Raw genomic sequence first — 20214 nt, 5'->3', positions numbered from 1 at the left:
GAACTGGTCAGCTGTGTCCTATACTTGTCTCCCTGAAGCAGCAGCCGGTTGTTGTTACCAATGACACCTGGGTAGACTATAGAATGTGTGGAGCATTTCCATTGAAATTTGGGAAACACAGCATAGTGGCTCAGGCTTTAATACAGCTGTAAATGAGTTGATTTTCAGGTTAAGGGAGGGGAAGTACTCAGCTATATTATACACTACCCTGTTACTGTACTGATTTGATTTTTATCCAATGAGTTGGGAACTGGAATATGTTTTAGTTGCTGGCCCCAAGCACATTACAACAGGGTTTCTTTGGAGAAACTTGTCTGGATTGGACTGAGCAGAACATATGTTCAAGGACTCAGAAAGTAGAAAATAAACATGAATGTTTTCTTACAAGAGAAGTGGAAGAGAAAGTAGACATTTTCCTCCAAACTCAGTGTGTGGGAATGGAGAGATGACTCAGTTGGCAAAAACAATTATTGTTCTTGTAGAGGACCCTTGTTCAGTTGTCTTCCTGTCCCCATGGGTACCTCCATCTCTGGAGACAATACCTTCCCAAATAAATTATCAAATGAAATAAAAATTCTAAAATCAGCTTGTGGATTCCTGTGGTGTTTTTGTTTGAAGAATCCCATTTTAATCCATCCAACTCTGCTCATCTTTGGAAGTTTGTGCCATCTTTATTCACACACACACACACACACACACACACACACACACACACACACACACACATCAATGAGAAAATACCTAATGAAATTCTGTTACCCTCAAGATTGGTCCCTAGCCCAATTGTCATCAGTTAGGCTTTCTCCATCAGCTGATGGGAGCAGATACTGAGATCCACAGCCAAACATTAGGCAGAGATCAGGGAACCTCAAAGAACGGAGAAAGGCAGGATTACAGGAGGGTTCAAAGACACCAGGTAAACAGAGCCCACAGATTCATCTAAACAGAGCTCATTGGGACTCCCAGAGACCTAAGAGACAATCACAGAGCCTGAATGGGTCTGTAATAAGTCCTTTGCATACATGCTGTGGTTTTTTTAGCTTAGTATTTGGTGAGACAGCTAAGAAGGTGAATATGAGGAGTTTCTGACATATTTATCTGATCTTGGGAACATTTTCTTCCTTCTGGGTTCACTCTTCTAGGCTTGATATGAGGGTTTGTCCCTACTATTATTACATCTTGATATGTTGTGTCCAGTTGCTATCCCCAGGAGATCTATGCTTTTCTGTAGGGAAACAGAGGAGTAGTATATCTATGTGGAGTGGAAGGAGGGGAGATTATGGACAGTTGGCATTGTATGAGAGAAGAAAACAGAAAACCAAATAAGGAAATAAAGTAAAATTGGAAAGACATTTGGGGAAGAAGTATTTGGACAGATCTGCAAAGGAGCAAAGAATGTGAAGATATTTTTGTCCCCTAACAATGCTCATGAAAGTGCATTCAGCAGAGGAGGAGGTCAATAATTAATTATATATGATGAACTATTTCATGGACTGTCAGACTTGTTCCCAAGTCATTTTTCATATTGCCCCATGGGCACATGATCACAGTTACCATTGTAGCTGATATGGGTTTATGCATGAAATCAATAACATAGGTATCCACTCTTCAAGACTTACTTGGTTACACCTGCTGCTGAATGCCAGATATGCCAAAACAAGGACCAACCCAGAGACCCAGAGATGTCACATTCCCCAGGCTGACCATCCAACAAAGTCATGACAGGATGACTACATTGGACCTCTTTCTCTGGAATGGACAATACTTCTTCCTTACTGGAGCAGATTCTTATTCTAGATATATATAAATTTGCATTTCCCACCTGAAATGATTTTTACCAAAACTACCACACAGGGACTAACAGAATGTCTTTTCAACCATCATGTTATTCCACACAGTATAGCTTGTGACCAAGATAAAATCCACAGACAGATAGGTGCATCTGTGGCACACTATCATGGGATCCACTGGTTGGAGCAGGTTCTCCAACACCCTGAAGCAGCTCCTATGATGTTTTGAAGATACCGTTATGGAGCCAATGAAGTGGCAGCAACCCTTAGGGCTGAAGTAGTATTCTCCAGGAGGCAGATTTCTCCATAGCCCAGATCCATGGGTCCAAGCACCATGTGTTAGAAAAGGGAATAGTTCTACTCACTATTACCACTATTGAACTGTTGGGAAAAACTTTGCTTTCTGTTTCTATGACTTTAATTGTTTTGCTAGGAAATTATGATTCCAGTGTGATTGGTGGGGCAATGCTCCTGACTGGAGCTACAACAAAGAGATCATTGAACTGGAAGCTCAGACTTCTCCCAAGCCATTTTGAGCTTCTGATATCCTTAATCCAACAGGCCAAGAAAAAAAATAACCATGTCAGGTTTGTTATTGATCAGGATAAACATCAGGAAATTGCATGGCTTCTCTACAATGGAGGTAAGAAAGATTACGGCTTTCAGGCAGGAAATCCTTTAGGGCTCCTCATGGTGCCACATTTTCCAATGAGTAAAGAGGATAGGAGACTGTAACTGACTGGTGCAGGCAGATGAGAGAAAATACAGACACACCAGGAATGAAGAAATATATCACAACTCCAGGAAAGTGGCCAAGATGGGTAGTGATATTCCCACTAAAGGAAAGTGTGGTGGTATTGTGTTCCCCAAAATATTGTGTACCTTAATAAATTTATCTGGGGTCAGAGAACAGACAGCCACTAGATACAAAGGCTAGAAAATGGTGGCACTCACATCTTTAATCCTAGCATTCCAGAGATAGAAATCCCTCTGGATCTCTGTGAGTTCAAGGCCACATTGGAAACAGCCAAGCATGGTGACACACACCGTTAATCCCAGAAAGCCAGCCTTTAATCCCAGGGAGTGGTGGTAGAAAGTAGAAAGATATAAGGGTGAGGACCAGAAACAAGAAGATTTGGTTGGTTAAGCATTCGGCTGGTTAAGCTTTCAGGCTTTGGAGCAACACAGTTCAGCTGAGATTCATTGGGATGAGGACACAGAAGCCTCCAGTCTGAGGAGACAAGACCAGCTGAGGATCCGGCGAGGTGAGATAGCTGTGGCTTGTTCTGTCTCTCTGATCTACCAGCATGGACCCCAATAACTTGCCTTGGGTTTGATTTTATTAATAAGAACTTTTAAGATTCCTGCTACAGGAAAGTAAACCACCAAGAAATATAATTTGAGTCAAATTAAATGAGCTTTATTTTCAGCCATAATAGGTTTTCTCCCTAATGTAGATGTAACTAACAGTCTTATTAAATAAGAAACACAGAACCAATGTAAAAGAGAAAGCCAAGAGGTCAGAGCTTTGACCTAAAACCTTACCCTTGATCCTGCGGTGGTCCTTCCTCTCTATAAGAGATCTACTTCCTGTGTGTATGTCTTTACATAGTCTTTCTGTTCTGCCTTCTCATTGGTTTTAAACCCAAACACGTGACCTCCTTGTCACTGCTTGTATGTACAGCCCTCCAGGTATTAAAGGTGTGTGTCTCCAATGCTGGCTGTATCCCTGAACACACAGAGATCTACCAAGCTCTTCTACCAAGCGCTGGTATTAAAGGCGTGCAGTGCCACCGCCACCACCGCCATGCTTTTGCTATGGTTCTAATAGCTCTGACTCCCGGGCAACTTTATTTATTAACATACAATTAAAATCACATTTCAGTATAAATAAAATACCACCATACCCTAATCCCAAGTTTGAGGGAATAGCCAGGAATATTGGAGAAGTGGGGTTTTTATAACCTCAAAAAAGCAAGAGTAAGATTTTCCAAGGGTTGGGGGGTCCAGAAGAATTTTTGTGGTATAGGAACTTGGCTGAACTTTCTTACCAGGGGCCAATGTCAAATAGAAATGTTGTTTGAGAGTATACCTGACTGAGTCCATGAAGAAAGCAAAGATTACCTGTCAGTTTACATAGTGTTGTTCAGCTGGCCAAAGATCCAAGTTTGAGCAAAGGCGCTGTCTTCAGTGGGGTCATCGAACCACATATAGTCTCAGCATCAGTCAGGGCTCAGATGTCATCACTGACCTGGATGGCAGCAGAGGCCTCTTACAGTAGCATGGCCCCTCTAGGTAGGTTTATGTCTGTGTCTTCCATTCAATTCATGCCAGTAACAGGCTCTTTTTACCATATTGAAGCACAATATGAAATCAGGAATGGTGAGACCTACAGCAGTTCTTTTATTGTACAGGAATGTTTTTGTTTTCCATTGCTTTTTGTATTTCCATATGAAACAGCAAGGGCACTGGATCTCTGCATCTGCCTCCATCAGTCACTGGACAAAGGCTCTATGATGACAGCTATGTTATTTACTAGCGTGCTCACCAGAGTAGACCAGTTCAGGTACCCTCTGGACCACTTCCAGGCAGCCAAAGGTGGAGTCAACCTTGTGGATTCCTGAGAGCCTCCCCAGCACCCTGCCTCTTCCAATTCCCATGATGTACTCATCTATCATGGTATCTTCCTTCCTGCCCTCCCACTCTGTCCCTGTTCCAAGTTGACCCTCCATTTCCCTATGTTCTCATCCCCTCTTCCTCGCCCTCTGCCACCCCCCTGGTCACTCATGTAGATCTCATCCACTTCTCCTTTGCAGGATCATCCATGTGTCCCTCCTAGAGTATTTTCCTGTTAGCTAGCCTCTCCGGAGTTTTCGGTTGCAGTCTGGCCATCCCTTCCCTCACTTTTAGTATCCACTTATGAGTGAGTACATACTATATTTGTCCTTCTGAGTCTGGGTTACCTCACTCAAGATGATATTTTCTAGATCCATCCATTTGCCTGCAAATTTCAGGATCATTGTTTTTTACTGCTGAGTAGTACTCCATTGTGTATATGTGCCACATTTTTCTTTATCCATTCTTCAGTTGAGGTGCATCTAGGTTGTTTTCAGGTTCTGGCTATTATGAATAAAGCTCATATGAACATAGTTGAGCATGTGTCCTTGTGGTAAGATTGAGCATTCCTTAGGTATATGCCCAAGAGAGGTATAACTGGGTCTTGGGGAAGACTTATTCCCAATTTTCTAAGAAACCGCCATACTGATTTCCACAGTGGCTGTACAAGTTTGCATTCCCACCAACAGTGGAGGAGTGTTCCCCTTGCTCCACATCTTCTCCATCATTAGCTGTCTTCAGTGTTTTTGATCTTAGCCATTCTGACAGGTGTAAGATGGTATCTCAGAGTTGTGTTGATTTGCATTTCCCAGATGACTAAGGAGATCTGCCCTCTGTCAGATATGGGGTTGGTGAAGATCTTTTCCCATTCTGTAGGCCGTCATTTGGTCTTATTGACTGTGTCCTTTGCTGTACAAAAGCTTCTCAGTTTCAGGAGGTTGATTTATTAATTGTCGCTCTCAGTGTCTGTGCTACTGGTGTTGTATTTAGGAAGTGGTCTCCTGTGCCAATTCAATCCAGACTAATTCCTACTTTCTCTTCTATCAAGTTCAGTGTAACTGGATTTTTGTTGAGGTCTTTGATCCACTTGGACTTGAGTTTTGTGCACGGCGACAGATATGGATCTATTTGCAATCTTCTGCATGTTGACATCCAGTTATGCCGGCACCATTTGGTGAAGATGCTTTCTTTTTTTCCATGGTACATTTTTGGCTTCTTTGTCGAAAATCATATGTTCATAGGTGTATGGATTAATATCAGGATCTTCAATTCGATTCCATTGTTCCACCTGTCAGTTTTTTTTCCAGTACCAAGCTGTTTTTATTACTGTAGCTCTATAGTAGAGCTTGAAGTCAGGGACCATGATACCTCCAGAGGTTGTTTTATTATACAGGATTCTTTTAGCTATCCTAGGTTTTTTGTTTTTCCATATAAAGTTAAGTATTATTCTTTCCAAGTCTGTGAAGAATTATGTTGGGATTTTGATGGGAATTGCATTGAATCTGTATATCACTTCTGGTAAGATTACTGGTTTTACTATGTTGATTCTTCTTATCCATGATCATGGGAGATCTTTCCATTTTCTGATATCTTCTTTACTTTCTTCCTCAAGGACTTGAAGTTCTGATCATAGAAGTCTTTCACTTGCTTTGTTATAGTTTCCCACAAGATATTTTATATTATGTGAGGCTACTTTGAAAGTTTTTTTTTCTGCAATTTCTTTGTTTCTCTGATTTCTTTCTGGTTCCTCTTAAGAAGCTTTTGCAAGTGGCTAACCACTAGTATCAGTGACTATTCTCTATGTGTGTTTGGGGTCAGAATTTCAGGTACTGCTTCCTTCAAAAGTTCTGGTCCTGGAATTTTTTTGGTGGGGAGACTTTTAGTGATTATGCTCTTTTACTAGGGTTTAATGATCTATTTCAAATACATATCTGGTCTTATTTCATTTTGCTAAGTCAGACCTATTATTTCTGATTAATTTATCTTAGTGTCCTTGGATAGATCTGGAAGAGTGTTTCCAAGTAGCATTATCTGAGATACAAGGGAAAGACCACTATAGTTTGCTGAGTAATCCTGGTACTGTGGATCTGAATGGAATAAATGGCAGAAAAAAAGAGAGTCACCTTCAAGAGTTCCGGGTTCTGCTTCCTGCTCATCAGGTATGAGCTCTTTAATTTAATTATTTAATTATTTACTTTTTAATTTTTATTTATTAAGAAATTTTCTACTCACTCCACATACTATCCACCGATCCCCCCTCCTCCCTCCTCCCACACCCAGCCCTCTTTCCAAAGCCACCCCACATCCCCCAAATTGAGGTCTCCCATTGGAAGTCAGCAAAGCCCAGAACACTGAGCCTAGCCAGTTCCAAGGCCCTTCCCACTGCAGGAAGGCTGTGCAAGGTGTCACACCACAGGCACCGGATTCCAGAAGCCTGCCCATAGACCAGGGACAGATCCCGATCCCCCTGCCTAGGTGCCCCCCAAAGAGTTCGAGCCAATCAACCGTCTCCATATCCAGAGGGCCTAGTCCAGTCCCACGGGTATTCCACAGCCACCAGTCCACAGTTCATGGGTTTCTACTAGTGTGGTCAGTCATCTCTGCACGTCCTCCCATTATGATCTCAACATCTCTTGCCTGCAGTATCTCTCCTCTCTCTCTCATCAGTTGTATTTCTGGAGCTCAGACTGGTGCGTGGCTGTGGATCCCTGTATCTGCCTCCATCAGTCACTGCACAAAGGCTCTATAATAACAGCTAGGTTATTTGCTAGGCTGGTCACCAGAGTAGACCGATCCAGGCCCCCTCTGGACTGCTACCAGCAGACCAAGGTGTGGTCAACCTTGTGGATTCCTGAGAGCCTCCCCAGCAACCTGCCTCTACCTGTTTCCAAGATGTCCTCATCTATCATGGTATCTTCCTCCCTGCCCTCCAACTCTGTCCCTGTTCCAGCTTGACCCTCCCATTTCCCTATGTTCTCATCCCCCACTCCTCTCCCTCAGCAGTAAAAACAATGATATCATGAAATTTGCAAACAAATTGATGGATCTAGAAAATGTATGAGCTCTTTACCTGTCATCCATACTGTAAAAATTAAGACCACTGACAAGTTAAGGAAAACAAGGAAAAGTGACTAGTGAACTCTGCCAAGACAGGGTAAGATGGTCTTCAAAAATACCTGCTTCTAAAAATGGTCTGTCAGCTATTCTAGGTCTGTAGACAAATTGGTTGCCCCAATGATGCTGAGAAATTTTAGGTGACTGTCCAGACTGCCAGCTATCTGTGTCTATTCTCACAAGAATTTCAGAAATGGCTTGCTTGCATTTTTAGTTTTCTCTGGTTTTATTATGTTCCTTCTCTGGTCTTTGATGGAGTTGAAGACTAGATAGTTACAATTGCAGTCTTCTTGTGTCTTAGCTAGAACATATTAGTACTAGAGTTAGAATCTTCACAACAGGACAGCTATTAGAGTAACATCAGTAATGTGCCATTTACCCATGTTTTGGACATTTGGCATGACTTTCTTGTTTAATGTTATTTGTGTTGGTTGTAATTCCATTTTTGTTTATGACATTATCCTGTCTTTTTCCTGAACAATAATTGATATTCATTCTTATTGTATATTGTGTTCCCCAAAATATTGTGTACCCTTATCTGGAGTCAGAGAGCAGAACAGCTACTAGATATAAGGCCAGAAAATGGTGGGACACACGCCTTTAATCCTATCACTTGGGAGGCAGAGTTTAAAGCCACACTGAAAACTGCCAGACATGGTGACTCATGCCTTTAATCCTAGTTAGTGAGCCTTTCATCCCAGGAAGTGATAGCAGAAAGCAGAAAGGTATATAAGGCATGAGGACCAGGAACTAGGGCTGGTTAAGCTTTTAGGCTTTTGAGTAGCAGTTCAGCTGAGATCCATTTGGATGAGGACTCAGAGGCTTCCAGTCTGAGGGAACAGGATCAGCTGAGCAATTGGTGAGGTGAGGAAGCTGTGACTTGTTCTGCTTGTCTGATCTTCCAACATTCACTCTAATACCTGGCCCTGGGTTTGATTTTGTTAACAAGAACTTTCAAGATTCGTGCTACAGTATATGGTTTGCATTAAGATTAGAACCTTTTCATTTAGACTAAATGGGCAAATGTAGCAGTATTTGCTGCATCCATGACCTTGGGCTATATAACCCAAAGGAGGCGATGTTTCCTGGCATTGTACTTGACCTCTTATAAGGAATTAGAGAAAGGTCACAGGCCCCTGGTGCTAGGGAAATTTCCATTAACCCACAATCCCAGATTAGACTACTAGTAATAGTAGTGATGGTACCTGAACTGGCTTACCCTTGTAATAATTCTGATGAATACCCTAAGAGTTATCACAGAGCCTTCGTTCAGTAGCTGATGGAAGTAGATACAGAGAATGACAACCAAGCACCTGGCTGAGATCCAGGAGTCGTGTTTAAGGGTAGGAAGAGGGATTATGTGAGTAAAGGGGGTCAAGATCCTGATGGGAAAATCTACAGAGACAACTGAACCAAGCTCAAAGGAACCCATGAACATTAGACCTACAGCTGTGGAACCTACATGGGACCAGACTAGAACCTCTGCATACAGAGACAGTTGTGTAGCTGGGTCGGTTTGAGGGGCTCATGGCAGAGTGATCAGGGTCTATCCATGGTGCATGAGCTGGCTTTCTGGATCACATTACCTATGGCCAGATACCTTGCTCATGCTTGATGCACAGGGGATGGCCTTGGTCCTACCTCAACTGAATGTACCAGGCTTAGCTTGTCTCCCCATGGGAGAACTTACCCTGTTAGAAGATTGGATGAGTGGTGGGGGCAAGGAGAGAAGGTGAGGAGAGTGGGAGCAAGAGGAGGGATGAGAGGGGAATCTGTGGTTGCTATGTAAATTGAAAAAAATAAAGATTAAAAAAAGAATCAATAGGTCCCACTTAGCACAAACAAATCAAGATCAGACATGTATTACAAATATACAGAAAAACACTAGTAAATTAGCATGATTACTAAGTCTCCCTAGCAAATGAAACACAGAAACAGATAGTTTTAGAAAATTGGGAATCAACCTCCTTCAAGACCCAGCTATACCACTGTTGGGCATCTATCCAAGGAATACTCAATCATACCACAAGAACACATGCACAGCTATGTTCATAGCACCATTGTTTGTAATAGCCAGAACCTGGAAACAACCTAGATGTCCTTCAATAAAAGAATGGATAAATAAAATGTGGTACATATACATAATGATGTACTATTCAGCAACTAAAAACAATGACATCATGAGTTTTGCAGGCAAATGGATGGATCTAGAAAAAATCATCCTGAGTGAGGCAACAAAGACTCAGAAAAACAAACATGGTATGTACTCAGTCATAGGTGGATACTAGATGTAAAGCAAAGGATGACCACACTGCCATTCACAACTCCAGGGAGGCTACCATGTAAAGAGGACCATAAGAAAGACAGAGGGATTGCCAAATGACAGAGAAATGGAGGAGATCTACATGAGCAATCTGGACTTGAGGGGTGGGTAATGAAGGGCAAGGGTCAGGGGAAAGAGACCTTGGGGGAGTGGGAAGTCCCAGCTAAATCAGGAACAGAGAGGGAGAACAAGGAAAGAGATACCACGATAAAGGAAGACCCCATGGGAATAGGAAGAAGCAGAGTGCTAGAGAGGTCCCCCAGGAATCCACAAAGATACCTCCACTATAGCCTACTGGCAATGCTTTACAGAAAGCCCAAACTGACTTACTCTGGTGATCAGATGGCCGATCACCCTGGCTGTCATGATAGAACTCTCATCCAGTGTCTGATGGAAGCAGATGCAGAGATCCATGGCCAAGCCCCAGTTGGAGCTCCAGGAGTGTAATTGGTGAGAGAGAGGAGGGATTATATGAGCAAGAGATATTGAGACCATGATTGGAAAAAGCACAGGGACAAATAGCCAAACTAGTGGAAACACATGAACTATGAACCAGTAGCTGAGGGGCCCCCATGGAACTGGATCAGGCCCTCTGGATAAGTGGGACAGTGAACTAGATTGAACTATTTAGGAGGCCCCACAGACAGTGGGACCAGGACCTGTCCCTTAGTGTATGAGTTGGCTTTTTGGAATCTAGGGCCTATGCTGAGACACTTTGCTCAGCTTTGGTGAAGGGAGGAGCGGACTGGACCTGACTCAACTGAATCTACCAGGCTGAGCTGAACCCCTAGGGGAGTCCTTGCTTTGGAGGAGGTGGGAATGGGCCTAGATTGGAGGAAGGCAGGTGTGGGTAGGAGCAGGGAGGACAGGTGAATCCATGACTGATACGTAAAGTTAATTTTTTATAAAGTAAAAAAAGAAACATAGGATTCCTGCCAGCCCCCATTCCCATCTTCTCCAGGGTAAAGACTCCCCTGGATATTGAGTTCAACCTGGTAGATTCAGCTCAGGCAGATCCAGTCCCCTCATCTCAGGCTGAGCTAAGTGTCCCTGAATAAGCCCCAGGTTCCAAACAGCCAGCTCATGCAATAAGGACAGGTTCCGGTCCCACTGCCTGGATGCCTCCCAAACAGATCAAGCTAATCAACTGTCTCACTTATCCAGAAGGCTTGATCCAGTTGGGGGCTCCTCAGCTATTGGTTCATAGTTCATGTGTTTCCATTCGTTTGGCTATTTGTCCTTGTGTTTTTCCAATCTTGGTCTCAACAATTCTCACTCATACAATCCCTCCTCTTTCTCATCAATTGGACTCCTGGAGCTCCACCTAGGGCCTGGAGGTGGATCTCAGCATCTGGTTCCCTCAGTCATTGGATGAGATTTCTAGCATGACAATTAGGATATTTGGCCATCCTATCACCAGAGTAGGTAAGTTCGGGCTTTCTCTCACCCATTGCCAGTAGTCTATTGTGGAGGAATCTTTGTGGATTTCTGTGGACCTCTCTAGCATTTTGCTTCTTCCTATTCTCATGTGGTCTTCATTTATCATGGTCTCTTATTTTTTGTTCTCCCTCTATGTTCTTGATCCAGCTGGTATCTCCCACTCCCCAAAGCGCTCTTTCCCTTGAACCTTGCCTTTCATTACCCCCACTCATGTCCAGGTTGTGCATGTAGATCTCATCCATTTCTCTGTCATTGGGCAATCCCTGTGTCTTTCTTAGCATTCTGTATTCTAGGTAGCTTCCCTGGAGTTGTGAGTAGCAGTCTAGTCATCTTTGTTTTACATTTAGTATCCTCCTATGAGTGAGTACATACCATGTTTGTCTTTCTGAGTCTGGGTTACCTTACTCAGGATGATTTTTTCTAGACCTATCCATTTGCTTTCAAACCCCAAGATGTCATTGTTTTTCTCTGCTGAGTAGTATTCCATTGTGTATATGTACCACATTTTATTTATCCATTCTTCAATTGAAGGGCATCTAGGTTGTTTCCAGGTTCTGGCTATTACAAACAATGCTGATATAAACATTGTTGAGCAAGTGCCCTTGTGGTATGATTGGGCATTCTTTGGGTATATGCCCAAGAGTGGAATAGCTGGGTCTTGGGGGAGATGGATTGCCAATTTTCTGAGATAGCGCCATATTGATTTCCAAAGTGGTTGTACAAGCTTGCATTCCCACTAGCAGTGGAGGAGAGTCTCATAGCTCAGCATCCTCTTAACATAAGCTGTCTTCAGTGTTTTTGATCTTAGCCATTCTGATGGGTGTAAGGTGGTATCTCAGAGTCATTTCAATAAATGGTACTGGCATAACTGGATATCAATGTTTAGAATGCTGAAAATAGGTCCATATCTCTCACCGTGCACAAAACTTAAGTCCAAGTGGATCAAAGACCTCAACATAAATTCAGTTACTCTCAACCTGATAGAAGGGAAAGTAGGAAGTAGTCTTGAATGCATTGGCATAGGATATCACTTCCTATATATAACACCAGTAGCACAGACACTGAGAGAAACAATCAACCAATGGGACCTCCTGAAACTGAGAAGCATTTGTAGACCAAAGTATATGGTCAACATGGCAAAGCCACAGCCTACAGAATGGGAAAAAGTCTTCAACAACCCCACTTCTGACAGAGGGCTGATATCCAGAATATATAAAGAACTCAGGAAATTAGACATCAAAATGCCCAACAGGCCAATTAAGAAATGGTCTATAGAACTAAACAGAGAATTCTCAACAGAGGAAGGTCAAATGGCTGAACGACATTTAAGGAATTGCTCAAAATCCCTCATCATCAGGGAAATGCAAATCAGATTAACTATTTAAATAGACCAATAACCCCTAAGGAAATAGAAACAGTCATTAAAGTCTCCCAACAACAACAACAGCAACAACAAAAGTCCAGGACCAGATGGTTTCAGTGCAGAATCTACCAGATCTTCCAAGAAGAGATAATACCAATACTCTTTAAATTGTTCCACACAATAGAAACAGAAGGAACATTACCAAGGTCTTTCTACCAGGCTACAATTACCCTTATTCCTAAGCCAAAAACAGATGCCACAAAGAAAGAGAACTACAGACCAATCTCCCTCATGAACATTGATTCAAAAATACTCAATAAAATATTGGCAAACAGACTCCATGAACACCTCAAAACAAGTATCCACCATGATCAAGTAGGTTTCATTCCAGGGATGCAAGGGTGGTTCACCATACGAAAGTCTGTCAATGTAGTACACCATATAAACAAACTGAAAGAATAAAAAAACATGATCATCTCAACAGATGTTGAAAAGGCCTTTGACAAAATGAAACATTTACCATGGTATCTCTTTCCTTGTTCTCCCACTCAGTTCCTGATCCAGATGGGACATCCTGCTCCTCTAAGTTCTCTTTCCCCTGAAATCAGAGATACATCACCGTTACAATAGTCACAAATGATATAAAATACCTTGGTGTAACTCTAACTAAGCAAGTGAAGGACCTATATGACAAGAACTTTAAGTCCCTGAAGAAAGAAATTGAAGAAGATGTCAGAAAATGGAAAGATTTCCCATGCTGATGAATAGGTAGGATTAACATAGTAAAAATGACAATCTTACCAAAAGCAGTATACAGATTCAATACAATCCTTATCAAAATGCCAACACAATTCTTCACAGACCTAGAAAGAACAATACTCAACTTCATATGGAAACATAAAAAACCCAGGATAGTCAAAAGAATCCTGTACAATAAAACAACCTCTGGAGGCATCATTATCCCTGACTTCAAGCTCTACCATAGAGCTACAGTAATAAAAACAGCTTGGTACTGGCATAAAAACCAACATGTGGAACAATGGAACCAAACTCAAGACCCTGATATTAATTCACACACCTATGAACATATGACTTTCGACAAAGAAGCCAAAATTGTATAGTGGAAAAAAAGAAAGCATCTTCAACAAATGGTGCTGGCATAACTGGATGTCAACATGTAGAAGACTGCAAATAGGTCCATATCTCTCACCGTCCACAAAACTTAAGTCCAAGTGTATCAAAGACCACAACATAAATCCAGTTACTCTGAACCTGACAGAAGAGAAAGTAGGAAGTAACTTTAAACACATTGGCGTCGGAGATCATTTCCTAAATATAACACTAGTAGCACTGACACTGAGAGAAACAATTAATCAATGAGACCTCTTGAAACTGAGAAGCTTTTGTAGGGCAAAGGACATGGTCAACAAAACAAAATGACAGCCTATAGAATGGGAAAAGATCTTCACCAACCGCACATATGACAGAGGGCTGATATCCAGAATATAGAAAGATCTCAAGAAATTAGACTTCAAAATAACCAACAGTCCAATTATTTCTCTTTTTCATTGGGTCCTGGTGAAAAAATTCAGCCAAGATCCTACATCACCCGAATTCCTCTGGAACACTTTCTCCAACCCTCAGAAAACCCTTAACCTTGCATTTTTGGAGTTTAAATCCCCCACTTTTGCTATGATCCTGGCTTATGATCTCTCAGTCCAAGGATTAAGGAGAAAACCTATTTTGGCAGGAAATAAAGCCTATTTAATTTGACTCAAAATATTTTAGTCAAATTAATTAATATTAAGATGAATAAAAAGTCTTTATATTCTTTAAATTAATGTTAAAAGCAAACTTTCGACATCATTTGTTTAAGACTAACACTGTGGTTACTGTGATTAAATAGAAATTCATGAACCAGGCATGATGTGATAGTCTATGGCATTGATCAGAGTAGTCTGAAGGCAGAGACTGACTCAACTCTGCGAGTCTGAGGCTAACTTGGTCCATACAGTAACTTTTAAGAGAGCCAGACATGCAGAGTGGAAAGCTGTCAAAAATGAAAGAAAGATGTAGAAATGAAATCATGATTACCTCTTGAATTCCTGCTAAAACCTTTCAGATGCCAAAGCTTTAGAGAATGAACTAGTATTTCAGTGCTGTTCTGTCCTCTTTAAGAAAGTATCTGGGATGGGATGGAGTAATAGTTCAGCAGTAAAAGTTGCTGGATACCTTTCCAGAAGATTAGCATCCAATTTACTGCATTCATAGGGTACCTGACCACAGTTGGTAACTCCAGTTTCCACTTATTCAGGGGATCCAACAACCTCTTCTGACCTCTGAGGGCACCACATGCTCATGGTGCACAGACCCACCTGTGTAACAGGGCCCAGACATTACCGGGGCCTCACACCTAAATACAGCTGTCTCCATGACAGAAGTACTATGCATGGTGTAAAACCCAGCATTTCTGGAAAAAAAAAAACAGCAATCCCCTGTGATAACTAAAAGGAAGGCTTAATCCACCTAAGTCCACAGCTCTAGGAATACCTCTAAATGTTCAAACCTTGCTTGAAATACAGTAACATTTTGGCTTCTGTAGTGCCGCTTCTGGATAATTGTTCTTGTTAATTGAAGTTTTTGAACCCAGAGTATGGGTTTTGTGCTTAAAAGTTCACCCTAAAAATGGCCGTTTGCTGCACCAGAATCCAGAAGTTGTGAACACTGAAATCCCTGACAAAGAAAGGAAGACACCTCTTCCCAGATCATGTTAGTAGGATGATTTAGTGTAAAACCCTGAAAAGAGGAAATAACAGCTGTGTAGTAATGGACACCATCCCTACTTTATTTAAGATGAGCCACAGTAAGAAAAATACACTTGTGCTGGTTATTCTTGTTTCCAACTTAAAAAGACATGGAATTTACTAAAACCCTAAAATGGAGGACACACAAGAGAGAAGTGTTTTCCTTCAGTTGAAGTAGTTAAGATCCAATTCAAGTACAGACTATGGAGGTAAAAAGACACAAATATTTAATCTGGATCTCAAAGTCTGAAGACACACACCTTTAATCCAGATCTTAAAGCTGGAATACACACCCTAAATTGGGCCACACCCTCTGCTGGAAGCATTTAAAAGGACTTGGAAGCAGGAAGCTCTTGCTATTTGCCTGCTTGCCCTCACCTTGCAGCAAGTCCATCCCTTCCCTGGCATTAGAGAATGTTTAGAACTCTAGTACACACTGAAGACCAGTGGACCCATCCAACATCTTAGACTGAGTAAGTACTAGAATATTGGACTTTTCCTTCACAGCTAGCCAATGGGAGATTAGCAGAGATGGAGCCCTAACTCATTCTAATAAATCTCCTTCCTTCATATACAGAGAGATTCCTTATATATGTTCTGTTACTCTAGAGAACCTAGTACAATATTGTTTGATATGAGTGCATAAAATTTTCCAAAATATTCAACAGCTGTGTTTAATTGTCAAAATCATTTACCTATTGCCCTAAGATTCAATCTAGACAAAAAATGGAGTTATGTAAGAGGTCCTAGTAGCACACATTGCCTTCTCTGAAATTAGTATTGAAATCTGTATAGAAAATATCTGAGATCCAAATTTCAAGCCGCATCTAAGAGAGAATACAGGAAAAACAAAAACATAACATCTAATTCATGTCTGTTATTGTGTCTTACAATGTGAAGAGAAAACAATTGCTAGTTCTTCATTTTTGGATCCAGTTTAACCTTCAAACTACCCCCAAGAGAAATGGCAGGAGATGGGACAGTCCAAAGATGGGACCGCACTCAAATCACCCTTCAGAATTTCTCTTACATGTGGACCATCAGCAACTTCCATTCTATTGTGGAGGAAAGGCTAGGAAGCCTTAGAAGCCCAACTTTTTCAATAGAAGCCAATGACAAATGGTGTTTGACAGTAATCCCGAATGGACTCGATGAAGTAAGTGCAGATTACCTGTCAGTTTATCTAGTTTTGCTCAGCTGCCTAAAGAGTCATGTTTGGGAAAAGTTCCAGTTCTGGATCATAAGCGACAAAGGAGAGAAAAAGCAAACCAGGAGGAGAACAACAGCATTTAGGTTTGTGCGAGGCCTTGATTACGGATTCAAAGAGTACATCCTACGAGATTTCCTCATGTCCCATGCACCTCGTCCTCTCCCACAAGATCAGATCAACCTCCTGTGCATGGTGAGCATGATCAAAGACTCCCTCAGCATCCCTGACCAGAACAGGAAGACAGGGAGTCAAGTTCCAAGATGCACATTGGCAGATGAGCTAGGAGAGCTGTGGGAGAATTCCCGATTCACAGACTGCTGCCTGGTGGTATCTGGCCAGGAATTTCAGGCTCACAAGGCCATCTTAGCAGCTCGCTCTCCAGTTTTCAGAGCCATGTTTCAACATGACATGGAGGAGAGCAGAAAGAATCGCATTGAGATCCCTGACCTGGAGCCACAAGTCTTCAAGGCAATGATGGGCTTCATTTACACAGGAACAGCACCAGACCTGGACAGCATGGCAGATGCTCTGCTGGCAGCTGCTGACAAGTATGGCCTGGAGCGTTTGAAGGTCATGTGTGAGGATGCCCTCTTCAGGGACCTCTCTGAGGAGAATGCTGCCCACAGTCTCTTCCTGGCTGACCTCCACAGCTCAGGGCAGCTGAAAACTCAGGCACTGGATTTCATTACAGCTCATGCTTTTGAGGTCTGTGAGACCTCAGGCTGGAAGGCAATGGTGGACACACATCCCCATTTAGTGGCTGAAGCACAAGGTTATCTGTCTTCTGCTCATCTCCCTTTCCTTGAGCCCCCTTTCAAACAATGGAAGGGATCCTAGGACCTGGTCAGCTGTGACCTATAATTGTCCTCCTGAAGCAGCAGCCAGTGTTGTTATCAATGGCACCTGGTAGACTATGTAATGTATGGAGCATTTCCAGTTAAACTAGGAAAAAATCAGCATGGTGGCTCAGGCTTTAATACAGCTGAAAATGAGGTGATTGTCTGGTTCAGGGAGGGGAAGTGCTGAGCTATGTTGTATACACTACCCTGTTACTGTACTGGTTTCATTTTCTCTCCAGTGAGTTGTGAACTGGAATACATTTTAGTTGCTAGTCCCAAGCATATTACAACAGGGTTTCTTTGGAGCAACTTGTCTGTATTGGACTGAGCAGAAAATATTGTGAAGACTCAGAAAGAAGAAAATAAACGTGACTATTTGGTTACAAGAGAAGGGGAAGAGAATTAAGACATTTTTCTCCAAACTCAGTGTTCTGGACTGGAGAGATATCTCAGTTGGCTAAAGCAACTGTTGTTCTTGCATAGGACCCTTGTTCATTCCTCCTCTTGTCTCCATGGGCACATCCATCTCTGTATACTGTACCAGCCCAAATAAAATATCAAATGAATAAAAAATTTAAAATTAGCTTGTGGATTCCAGTGGTGTTTCTGTTTGAAGAATGCCATTTTAGTCCATCAAGCACTGCTCAGCTTTGGAAGTGTGTGCAGAAATCACACACACACAGACAAACACACACACAGACACACAGAAACACACACACACACACACACACACACACACACACACACACACACACACACGTCAACCCCGAGTTTGCTCATGTATCTCTCATCCATTTCTCTGCAGTTGTTGGGCAATCCTTGTTACTTTCTTAGGGTCTTGTTTACTAGCCTCCTGGGAATTGTGAGCTGCAGTCTGGTTATCCTTTGTTTTACATCTAGTATTCTCCTATGAGTGAGTACATACCACATTTTTCTTTCTGAATCTGAGTTACCTCACTTGAACTAAAACTCCTCCTGCTTCAGCAGCTCATTCCCTAGGACTCCATGGATTAAAGGTGTGAGCTACCACACCCACCTAAACAGGAAGATTTGCTGTGAAGATTTGCTTGTGGATAATGGACAAAGAGTTAATTCAATCTTCCATCCATTTAGAATACTGCTATTTACAGGAGCTCACCTATTGGAAGCATTAGTAAAAGCAACAAGGGAGGAAGTGGGTGTGGTCTTTAGAGAGTATATAAGGACACCCAGGTTCATTCTTCTCTAGACTAGACAGAGTGAGTCTCCATACCTCCTGGCTCCTAGACTGCTAGATCTATCCCCTCCATACATTGAAGATCATTTCCCAGAGCTGAGCTAATATTGTTGTGTCTCCACAACACTGCTGAGGTGAGAGACTATTTCTTGGAGAAATGGAGACAGACATTTCACAAGCCTTCCAGAAAGAACTCACCTGCTTCATCTGCCTGAGCTGCCTGACAGACCCAGTCACCATATGCTGTGGCCACAGCTTCTGTCGAGCCTGCCTCCACCTTTCCTGGGAAGACATCCAACCTCCTGTCCAATGCCCTATGTGTTGGGAACCATCTCAGAAGTACTTGAGAGCCAACATTGTTCTGAAGAAACTGGTGTCCATTACAAGACAAACCAGCCTCTTGAAGGACCTGAGCTCTGAGGAGCATAAGTGTATGACCCACAAAGAGACAAATAGGATCCTCTGTACTGAGAATCGGATCTTACTCTGTCAACTCTGTTCTAAATCCCATAAGCACAGAGGACACAGACACTGTCCCATTGAAGTAGCTGCTGAGAGTCAAATGGAAAGACTTGTAAAGCAAATGGCATCTTTATGGGAGAAGATCCAAGAAAATCAAGAGAATTTAGAGGCAGAGAACAGAATGACAACTCTGTGGATGGACTACTTGACTCTGCGGGAACAAATGATCAGGACAGAGTATACAAAACTGCACCCACTCCTCTGTGAAGAGGAAGTGCAACACATCGAGTCTATGAGAAATGAAGGCCAATGTGTTTTGGAGAAACTCAGGACAAGTGAAGCCATCATGATCCAAAAGAGCAAAGAACTAAGAGAAATGTACCAGGAGCTGATGGCAATGTCCCAGGAGCCATATGTGGTCCTGTTGCAAGATTTGGATGACATGTTCAGAAGGAGTGAGTCAATGCAGCTGAGCATGCCCCCTTCTATGAAAACAGAACTCACTGCCCTACCTATCACTGGACTGACTGAAAGTTACAAGCAGTTCCAAGCTCACATTATCTTTGAAAACGTAACCATAAGAATCGCATTGAGGTCCCTGACTTGGAGCCACAAGTCTTCAAGGCAATGATGGACATCATTTACACAGGAACAGCATCAGACCTGGACAGCATGGCAGCTGCTGTGCTGGCAGCTGCTGACAGGTGTGGTCTGGAACATTTGAAGGTCATGTGTGAGGATGACCTCTCCAGGGACTCTCTTCCTGGCTGACCTCCACAGCACATGGCAGCTAAAAACTCAGGCACTGTATTTCATTACAGCTCATGCTTCTGAGGTTTCTGAGACCTCAGACTGGAAGATAATGGAGGGCTCATACCCCCGCCTGGTGGCTGAAGCATATGGCTCCCTGTCTTCTGCACAGGATACTTTCGTGGAACCCCCACTTTCCTGGAAACACATGCAGTGAACCTAGAACCTGGTTAGCTGTGACCTACACTTGTCTCCAAGAAGCAGTCATTGTTGTTACCAATGACACC

The 20214-nt window shown here is 42.4% G+C and overlaps 1 pseudogene; it reads left to right on the top strand.

Annotated features, from left to right (window-relative positions):
* Positions 1-16414: 16414 nt before the first annotated feature.
* LOC107400184 (speckle-type POZ protein pseudogene) lies at positions 16415-17497 on the top strand (annotated as a pseudogene).
* The last annotated feature ends 2717 nt before the right edge of the window (positions 17498-20214 follow it).

This window comes from Peromyscus maniculatus, chromosome 6 (assembly GCF_049852395.1).
Source record: "Peromyscus maniculatus bairdii isolate BWxNUB_F1_BW_parent chromosome 6, HU_Pman_BW_mat_3.1, whole genome shotgun sequence".
Classification (NCBI taxonomy): Eukaryota; Metazoa; Chordata; class Mammalia; order Rodentia; family Cricetidae; genus Peromyscus; species Peromyscus maniculatus.
The sequence above is the reverse complement of the archived record's forward strand: the minus strand, read 5'-3'. Positions and strand labels throughout refer to the sequence as shown.